Genomic DNA, 10,046 nt, shown 5'->3' with positions numbered 1-10,046 from the left:
ACTATGCGCGGCTCATGAGATGTTTGATGGTCTCGGACACTATTCGATGGTCTAGGAACATTTACAAGGAGCACATCACCGGTCACCACCATTACCAGGAGTGAGCCGGCGTGGCTTTGTGCACCCACAGGGGGGAGGAGACCTATAAACCCCCCCATTGAACTATATCCCCTGAGCCCTGAACCCACCATACTGGATTCCAGCCTGTGAGGGTCATCCTGTCCCCATTACCCAACCCGCTTACTTATACCCATGACTGAAAATGACCCACTGTATGAGCGATGTATCCTCACTGCTTCCTTACTGTACCTTGATCCCACCCATCGTACACCCCTCACTGGGGACATTGCAGACTGTATATATTATGTGCTAATCAATATCCAAATACCAGCGTCCCCCTATACTCCGTATGTTACCCCCGATGACCAATAACTGACGCTTCAAACTCTCTGTATCATCTTTATTTAAATATTCTCTAATAAACTTTTAAATCTTTTTGTATCAGTTTGATATCTGGTATGTTCCCATTGAAAGCCTTATATCAAATAGATCTGTGGAGTGAGGAGATGGATTAGGGGCTTTCTCTATCCACTCCGTGCATCATCCTGGTATTGCAGTATCTTTGGGTGTGGTGAATCTTCCTGGGGAAAGCAGACTGGTTCAAAAACAGAAAAAGCAGGTGCTGGGTTGTGCTTTTCTTTTGTGTTTTTTGTTAGTTTCTCTCTTTTCTTTTTGTGATGTAGGTTTATCAAGCTTTGCAGCTGCCCTGCTTATTCCTGCTCTAGTGTTGTATCGTAAAGCACTTAGGAGATTTTGGATGAGCATCTCTCAACAGTGTCCCCCAGGACAGAGTTATTCCAGGAATAGTCTCTATGACTAGTTTCCCCAGGGACTGGGGATAGTTTATAGGATCAGAAAAGGAAGGTTTGAATCATATTCATACACCCAGAGGCTGAATGGGGAGAGAGGCCCCAACTCCCTAACAATCCCCCCAAAGAAACTGTTCCCTGCTGTCCCATCCACATCCAACAAACCTCCAGGGTCACTCCCAGGCTCCTTCCCTCTCCCTCTGCTGCTCCACTCTCCCCTAGACTGGAGCACCCCGGCGGTGCAGCCATAGCGGTTTAGGGGGAGCCATCCCCTCAGCCAGGCCTTCCAGCTTTGTCCTGCCCTAATGCTGGCCCCGGAACCGCCACAAGATGGCGTTGTTGTAGCCCAGAAATCCTCTGGGCAAAGGCAGAGAAGCCGGAGAGCTGACAGAGTTGGGGCGGGTGCCAGTCAGTGCTGGGCTTCCCCAAAATCTACCCTCTGCAGGGGCTGCTCCCCTTGAGAGCACCAGCCTCAGAGCCGCTCACAGGGGAGGAAGGATCAAGTGACAGGGGCGGTTCTGGGACTGCTGCCTATGGGTGCTGGAGCCTGGGACTAGGGGAGCTCACAGGGGCTGCCACAGTCCCTGGCGGGAAGCAGTTTCCATCCTATCCAGGGTTTGCAGTTCGTTCAGTGACTCTCAGTCCTCCCCCCACTGTACACGTCCCAGCGCCCTGGCCACTGCCCCACTTCCACAGAGGGGCGCCCCCTTGTGCCGCCGCCTCCCAGAGCTGCCCGAGGGCAGGCATGTCCCAGCACCACGCTCTCAGTGCCAGGAATTAGGACAGGACGTCAAACACCCTCCTGGCTTGTCAAGCGCACGAGGCCAGATGGGTGTTCCTGAGCCATGGCTGTAGATGCACCAAAGCCTCTGTGTCTGCCAGCGAGGAAGAGGAGGGCGCCCTGGATGGCCTCACCTGCAGAGAGGAAGCCTGGGAAGGAGGGGAGCTGGGTGGAGAAGGGGCTGGGGGTGGGAGGCAGAGTGGGGAGGGGGAGATGGGGGGTGGTAGCTGCTAAGGAAAGCAGAGTGGCTCTGATAGCCGTTGTCTCAAGAGTAGCAGGGTGATGAGTAGCTTCTGGGTCCTGGGCAGTGGGTGAGGTTCTCCGGGGGGCCTCCTCCTGAAGAGCTGGTGAGATGTTGCTCCTGGCTTTGAGGTCCCAAAGAGCCGTTCTCGTGGTGCAAGATCTCCCTGCAGAGGAACCCCAGGGGGGTTTCTTCAGCCAGGCACTGATTTTTTTCATCCTTGCTGGTTGTCCGTGTCTCCCTAGAAGAGCAGAGGGTGGTCTTTGAGGTCAGTTACTGCTGAGTTTTCCATGAGGCAGTAGATGCAGGAGCAGCTGCAGCTGAAAATTTCTGCAGAGCTGGCAGGAGAGTGATCCTCGTCTTGGTCTGTCCTGGAGCGTAGTGGTCTTCTTTCTTAGTCTTCCACAGTGCCCCTTCCCCTGAATTCCTGGGGTTGTGCTTCCTCTTCTCCTCAAGACACTGGCCCTGCACCACCCTCTCCCCCCAAGGCTCCATCCCTGCCCTGCCCTCACGCCACCCCTTCCCCCAAATTCCTACCCTGCATTGCCCTTCCCCCCTAGGCCCCGCCCCATACTGCCTCTTCCTTCAAGGCCCCACCCCTACACTGTGACTTTCCCTGAGACCCCGCCCCTTCAACCTAACCCCCACCCTGACCCTTTCCCCCGAGACCACACCCTTGCACCGACCCTTCTTCCAGTCCCATCCCCTCATCACCCCTTCCCCTGAGGCCCCACCCCCGCACCTGCTGCTGCTGGCCCTCTCCATCCTGCCTGGTGAGTGGTGCTGGTTGCACTGGGCCTGGGGCTGGGATACAGTAACAGGGATGAACAGGGAGCCAGGAATGTTGGAGACTCTGCCATGGCACCAGCTCCACCTACCAATGCTTGGAATCCAGCAGGGGGCATATGGAACGTCTTGGGTTCAGTTGCAACCTCTAAGGGATGCTGTGCTGCAGGGGGCAGGGTGAGGGCTCTCCCCTGGCAGTCAGGCTGGCCTCGATGTGCCAGGGCAGTATGAGGGGGCGCTCTGCTCAGTGAGTGGGGTGGTCCCCTGGCAGTCAGGGCTGGCCCAAATGCCCCATGGCAGCACCAAGAGGTGCTCTACTGCAGGGGACAGGGTGGGGTCTCTCCCCTGGCAGTCAGGGCTGGCCACAATGCCATAGGACAGCACCAGGGGGTGCTGCGGTGCAGGAGGCAGGGAGAGGGCTCTTCCCTAGCAATCAGGCTGGCCCCGATGCCCCAGGGCAGGACTAGGGGGTGCTCTGCTGCAGAGAGTGGGGTGGGGACGCTCCCCTGGCAGTGAGGGGTGGCCCTGATGCCCCAGGGTAGGACTAGGGGGTGCTCTGCTGCAGAGAGTGAGGTGGGGACTCTCCCCTGGCAGTGAGGGCTGGCTTTGATGCCCCAGGGGAGGACTAGGGGGTGCTCTGCTGCAGAGAGTGGGGTGGGGACGCTCCCCTGGCAGTGAGGGCTGGCTCCGATGCCCCAGGGCAGGACTAGGGGGTGCTCTGCTGCAGAGAGTGGGGTGGAGACTCTGCCCTGGCAGTCAGTGCCGTCCCCAGTGCCCTAGGGTAGCACAAGGGGGCTCTATGCTGCAGATAGCAGTGTGCTGCTGCCCCTCCAGGTACTGGCTGTCAGGGCTGGGAGCTGACCCTGCCTGTGGGCCCCCTGGCTGGATGGAGCGGCTCATGCATGATGATCCTTTGCTCCTACACCTACCCTGAGGGGCAGCTCATCAGAGCCATGCCCTGGAGGCAGGACCAGGAGAGAATTGTGCTGCTCACTGTAGCATTGAGGCAGGGCTATGACAAGGCTGAGCATGCCCATTTCCTGGGCAACCTACAGCACAGCTGCACCCTGCAGCTCAACCCGCTGGCCCTCGGAGATGGGAAACCGAACTTTTTCGAGTTCCAGACCCAGAGTCAAACCTGGAGAAGCCCTCGAGCCCTGTTTCTCAAGGCATCAGGTAATCCCCAGCTCCTCTTGCAGAAACGTTTCACCAACAACTCAGCCTGGCCCCGTGTGGTGTTATGTGCTGCTGTAAGAGAGTGCTGCCCCATCTTACGTGCTGTGGCTCTGGGGATGCTGGCTGGGGTGCTGAAGCCGGAGCATCAGTGTGGGTCAGGGTTGGAATCGGCAGGGTGTCATGACGAGTCCCTTGCATGTGCTCTGATGATACTAAGATTTATTTTGAGTCTTGAAGGGTAGATTGCAGCTGCTACACTGAAAAGCAATCTGTTTGTTGTAGGTCTTACGAACATGTTTGCTGAGGGCCCTGAGGGTCTGGTCTGCACAGAAGGGGAGGCAGAAGGGGAAGAGGAGGAGGTCTGTAGGGATCGGGTACTGGAAGTAGATGCAGTCATCTTCCCCTGCCTCATCCTCCGTGGGGTGGACCTCTGTTGTGCCGGCAGATTTGCCAGGTGGTTCCTCTCGGTCTGGCAGAGAAGCTTGAGGAGGTGAAGTCACTCCGGGGTGGGGGCGCAGGACTCGTTGACCACGATATTTTTTTGCCTGGAAGGACAGCATGCAGAATCGAGATCCTGGGCTGTGGAGTGCATTCCTCTTGGAGCGGCTTTCCTCCGGGCAGGGTGGTAAGTAGTTTCGGGGTCTGGGGTTGAGGAGGTGGTTTCTGTCATAAACAGATAGCTAAGGGTTAATGCCTCTTTCACCTGAAGCACCTGACCAGAGGACCAATCAGGAAACCGGAATTTTTCAACTCTGGGTGGAGGGAAGTTTGTGTCTGAGTCTTTGTTTTCTGTCTGCCTGCTTTCTCTGAGCTTTGGAGAAGTAGTTTCTGCTTTCTAATCTTCTGTTTCCAAGTTGTGAGTACCAAAGAGTTTGGTTCTTTTGTATTTACATGAATATAGTGGCTGGAGTGCTTTGATTTGTATTCTTTTTGAATAAGGCTGTTTATTCAATATTCTTTGAAGCAATTGACCCTGTATTTGTCACCTTAATACACAGAGACCATTTTTATGTATTCTTCTTTCTTTTTATATAAAGCTTTCTTTTTAAGACCTGTTTGAGTTTTTCTTTAGTGGGGAAACTCCAGGGAATTGGGTCTGCAGCTCACCAGGGAATTGGTGGGAGGAAGAAGTCAGAGGGAGATCTGTGTGTGTTGGATTTGCTAGCCTGATTTTGCATTCCCTCTGGGTGAAGAGGAAAGTGCTTTTGTTTCCAGGACTGGAATTACAGAGGGTGGACTCCCTCTGTTTAGATTCACAGAGCTTGTGTCTGTGTATCTCTCCAGGAGCACCTGGAGGGGGGAAGGGAAAAAGGATTATTTCCCTTTGTTGTGAGACTCAAGGGATTTGGGTCTTGGGGTCCCCAGGGAAGGTTTTTCAGGGGGACCAGAGTGCCCCAAAACACTCTAATTTTTTGGGTGATGGCAGCAGTACCAACTCCAAGCTGGTAACTAAGCTTGGAGGTTTTCATGCTAACCCCCATGTTTTGGACGCTAAGATCCAAATCTGGGACTAGGTTGACCATGATATTTTTTTGCCTGGTAGGACAGCATGCAGAATCGAGATCCTCGGCTGTGGAGTGCATTCCTCTTGGAGCGGCCTTCCTCCGGGCAGGGTGGTAAGTAGTTTCGGGGTCTGGGGTTGAGGAGCTGGTTTCTTCAGGAGCATCCCTCTCTGGAGCAGCAAGGCAGCACTCAGCATCCTGATCCTGGGCAGTGGGAGAGGTTCTCCGGGGGTCATCCTCCTGAAGAGCTGGTGAGATGTTGTTGCTCCTGGACGTGAGGTCCCGAAGAGCCATCCTTCCAGGAGGTGTAAGGATCCAGGACTCTAGTGCCTGCAAGAAGCTTCAGCCAGCTTCTCAGATAGAAGCCACTTTCTTTCCTACAGTGCCACTAGTGCCCTTTCTGCTCTCCAGGCCTGCTCCCTCCAGCAGGACAGAGACACCCCTTAACTCCTCGAGTCCTGATTTCCTTCCATTCAAGGGGCTGGGGGCTTCCATTGCCCCCACCCCCTGCCATCGCTTACTTTTCCTATGGGAATCTCCCTAGAGCAGGGAAGAAATCTGTTCTTCCCTTCGAACTAGTATGCTCAGTAAATCCACCCACCCTGACCTCCTCTTGGCTGCTTTGTTTATCCGAGATTAGTGGTATCTTTGGAAAACTCTTAGTGTGTGGGGAAGTGAGGAGATCTGGGAGCTCCAGCAGATGCCCCTGAAGAACACCACACTGGCTTTCTCTGGTCAGGCTCAGACTCGCCGTCCATTAGGAGGTGAAGACCAGATGGGAGCTGCTGGATTAACCTTGATGTGCCACGTCCTTGTGTGGATGAAGGACCTACATCTCAGGGATGGCCAGCAGCAGATGTCAGATGTGTCCAGGAATAGTCTGAACAACCTTCACTGATAGGTAAGTAAAGTCATGGCCACGTGTAGACCCCACAGGAATTGGGCGGGATTGAACCAGGGTCCTTCAGCACCAGCTGCACTCCCTCAGTGTCATCCAATCCAGCTCCACCCACTAGAGCACGCCCCCTTCCAGAGTCACAGAACCCAGGAGCCCTGATTCTCGGACCCGGGCCTCACATCACAAGGCCAAACATCCTCCCATTATGGGCGCTGGAGAAGGGACTGTCTGCAGAGTCCCCTCAACATTCACCCGTCAGAGACTTCAGCCATGGGTGACCAGTGAATGAGCAGAGATCTCCGCTGTGGGAACCCGAAGGGCTGCGCATTTGGGTTTCCCAGGAAAGGCATCTGGCAGCCACTGACAGAGTGTTCCTGTGAGGAGATTTTCCATCTCTAACAAAGGTTTTCTGTTCCCACAGATCTCAGCCGCTCAGCAGAATGCGGGAGAGCCGAGTGCTGACGGGCTAGAGGGGTCCCAGGTGTCACCCTGCAGCTGTGCAGCAGGGGCAGTGTCTGCAGTCACCATGGGCCAAACTCTGTGCTCCAGACAACCCAGGCTAAGGCTCCCTGGATTGCGAAGGGGACTTTCACTTGGGGAATTGGTTGCTAGTGCCTGTGTCCACAACTGGGATGTTTTCCTGAGGCTACTCAATGGTCCATGAAGTGCCATGCAAGCACGGGGAGAATGGACATTAAAGAGCAAGGCTGGGACCTCTGCAGAGCTGCTGCAGTCAAGCATCCGCAGCCAGAAGAGCGACGATGGGAAATGCGTTTCAATGGTTGGCAAGAGCAGCAGCTGTCTCAGAAAGCTCTGCTCAGGCTCTAGGCAGCAGAGGCAGAACAAAGAGCCACACAGTGAAAGCCTTTAGCGAGACACGGTTTTCCAGTGGATTATGCTGGAACCAGACAGAAGACCCAAGGGACGACACATTGTGACAAAACTGGGCAGCCATTCGTGGCTCTGGAATACAAAAATGCAGCAACAGAAAGTACCCCCACCTTGCTAGCACTCTGCCTTGTGAAGGCTAAACTCTATAAGCATGCTGGAAACATGAAAGAAGCTACAAGGTGGATGGATGAAGCCCATGCCTTGGACACAGCAGATAGATTTATCAACTCCAAATGTTCAAAATAGATTTTGAAAGCCAACTTGATTAAGGAAGCAGAAGAATTATACAGGGCCTCCCAGAGGTGGGGGGCAAGTGGGGCAACTTGCCCCAGGCCCTGGGCCCCACAGGGGCCCCCACGAGAGTTTTTCGGGGCCCCTGGAGCCAGGTCCTTCACTTGCTCTGGGGACCCTGGAAAACTCTCGCGGGTCCTGGGCCCCCAGAGCTGCTTCTACTCTGGGTCATTGTCGGCAATTCAGCGGTGGAGGGTCCTTCCGCTCCGGGGCGGAAGGACCCCCTACCACTGAATTACTGCTGAAGACCCGGCACTTAGACGGTGGGTCCCGCTTCGGTGGTAATTCGGCGGCGAGGGGTCCCCACCACGGGTCTTCAGGGCACTTCGGCGGCATGTCCCAGAGCAGAAGGACCCCCTGCCACCGAATTACAGCTGAAGCGGGCCCCCCCACACCGTCGAAGACCCCAGACCCCCTGAATCCTCTGGGCGGCCCTGGAAATGTGTTCTAAGTTTACAAGGCAAGGAACCTCAGCAGTAGAGAACTTGAATGGACTGCAGTGCATGTGGTTCCAGACAGAATGTGCCCAAGCTTACCAGGCAGTGAAAAAATTTCGAGAAGCACTTAAGAAATGCCATGAAATTGAGAGACATTTTGTAGAAATGACAGATGACCAGTTTGACTTCCACCCTTACTGTATGAGAAAGATTACACTTAGGTCTTATGTGGACCTTGTTAAAACTAGAAGACATACTTTGACAACATCCATTTTACTTCAAAGCAGCACAAATTACCATAGAGATAGATTTGAAGCTTCATGATAATCAGGGCCAGCTCCACGCTTTTTGCCACCCCAAGCGGCAGAGGAGAAAAAAGAAAAGTTGCAAACAGTGCTACTTCGGCTGCAGGTCAACCACACCACTTTCTTCTTCAGCAGCGGGTCCTTCTCTCTGAGAGCGAGTGAAGGACCCGCAGCTGAATGGCCGCTGAAGAGCCTGACATGCCGCCCCTTCCCCTTGGCCGCCCCAAGCACCTGCTTGCTGAGCTGGTGCCTGGAGCCGGCCCTGATGATAATCCTTTAACAGATGAGAATAAAGAACACAAGGCTGATACAGCAAATATGTCTGACAAGGAGCTAAAGAAGCTTCACAATAAGCAGAGAAGAGCACAGAAAAAGCACAACTGGAGGAAGAGAAGACAAATGCAGAAAAAGAAAAGCAGCAGAGAAATCAGAAGACGAAAAAGGATGAGGAGGAGGAAATTGGCCGTCTGAAAGAAGAACTTATTATCCCTGAGAAACTAGCAAAGGTTGAAGCACCTTTGAAAGAAGCCTCTAAATTTGTAAAACCATTGAAGAATTTGGTGAAGAACAAAATAGAGACCCATCTTTTTGCTTTTGAGATTTACTTCAGGAAAGAGAAATTTCTTCTGATGCTGCAGTCTGTGAAGAGAGCATTTTCTTTGACTCCAGTCATCCTTGGCTGCATGAGTGTATGATTCACCTCTTTGGCCCTGTATCTGAAAGTAAAGATCTACCAGATGGTTCCTGTCCCTTCAACCTTTCCAATTCACAATACAATGTCGAGGTGGATGCCACCATCTGGATGCTAACCAGTCTGACCCAGGCTTATACAGGACCCCCGTGGAATTGGCCAGCGAAAGGATCTGAGTCCCCACCCCATTACCCAGAGGCCTGCCTGACATTGAGGCCTCTCTTTCTACTCTAGTGTGTGGCAGAGTCCTCATAACCCTGACAAGGCTGGGCCCAGGCTTCCTGAGAGGCTCGACCCCCGACCTTATCATGGTCACTTAGAACAGAGGCTGGAGTGTCCCCACTCTGGGCTCATAGACTCATAGACTCTAGGACTGGAAGGGACCTCGAGAGGTCATCGAGTCCAGTCTCCTGCCCTCATGGCAGGACCAAATACTGTCTAGACCATCCCTAATAGACATTTATCTAACCTACTCTTAAATATCTCCAGAGATGGAGATTCCACAACTTCCCTAGGCAATCTATTCCAGTGTTTAACTACCCTGACAGTTAGGAACTTTTTCCTAATGTCCAACCTAAATCTCCCTTGCTGCAGTTTAAGCCCATTGCTTCTTGTTCTATCATTGGAGGCTAAGGTGAACAAGTTTTCTCCCTCCTCCTGATGACACCCTTTTAGATAGCTGAAAACTGCTATCATGTCCCCTCTCAGTCTTCTCTTTTCCAAACTAAACAAACCCAATTCCTTCAGCCTTCCTTCATAGGCTATCCCACCTGGTTCCCTGGTGTAAAGGACAGGATTCTGAATCCTGTAATCTGACTTCAGATCTCAGTGGGACCCCCTGGCGCCTTTTTGGTTTGCTGGAGAGCCTGGAAGCTCAATGTGCTCAGCTACCCTGTCCCCATTTGTACACGAACGAGTCTTTTCCTTCCTGCTGGGGGACTCGCGCCCACTGGAGCCAGAGGTGAATACAGCTGTTCCAGAGTGCCCTTCTGAAGTAGAATGCATCACCATGTGGCTTTGGGGGTCTGACTCCCTGGGAGCGAATCCCAGAGCAGTTCTTGGCATGTCCGGCCCAAGAAATGAGAGACTCCAGGTAGGTGAGGTAAAAGCTTTTATTGGGCCATGTTGAGTAGGTGGGAGAGAAGCTTTAGAGCTGCACAGAACTGAATTACCTGTAG

General features: G+C 53.5%; 1 non-coding gene and 1 pseudogene across 1 annotated transcript; both read left to right on the top strand.

Moving 5' to 3' along the window:
- The first annotated feature begins 454 nt into the window (after nucleotides 1–454).
- LOC127033882 (U2 spliceosomal RNA) lies at nucleotides 455–642 on the top strand. Its single transcript, XR_007769238.1, has one exon. It is a non-coding gene; the product is annotated as a U2 spliceosomal RNA (small nuclear RNA).
- Nucleotides 643–3,582: 2,940 nt separating this feature from the next.
- On the top strand, nucleotides 3,583–9,188 carry LOC127033537 (N-alpha-acetyltransferase 15, NatA auxiliary subunit-like; annotated as a pseudogene).
- The last annotated feature ends 858 nt before the right edge of the window (nucleotides 9,189–10,046 follow it).

Source organism: Gopherus flavomarginatus, chromosome 13 (genome assembly GCF_025201925.1).
Source record: "Gopherus flavomarginatus isolate rGopFla2 chromosome 13, rGopFla2.mat.asm, whole genome shotgun sequence".
NCBI lineage: Eukaryota > Metazoa > Chordata > Testudines > Testudinidae > Gopherus > Gopherus flavomarginatus.
Note: the sequence above shows the minus strand (reverse complement) of the source record. Positions and strands in the feature narration are given on the sequence as shown.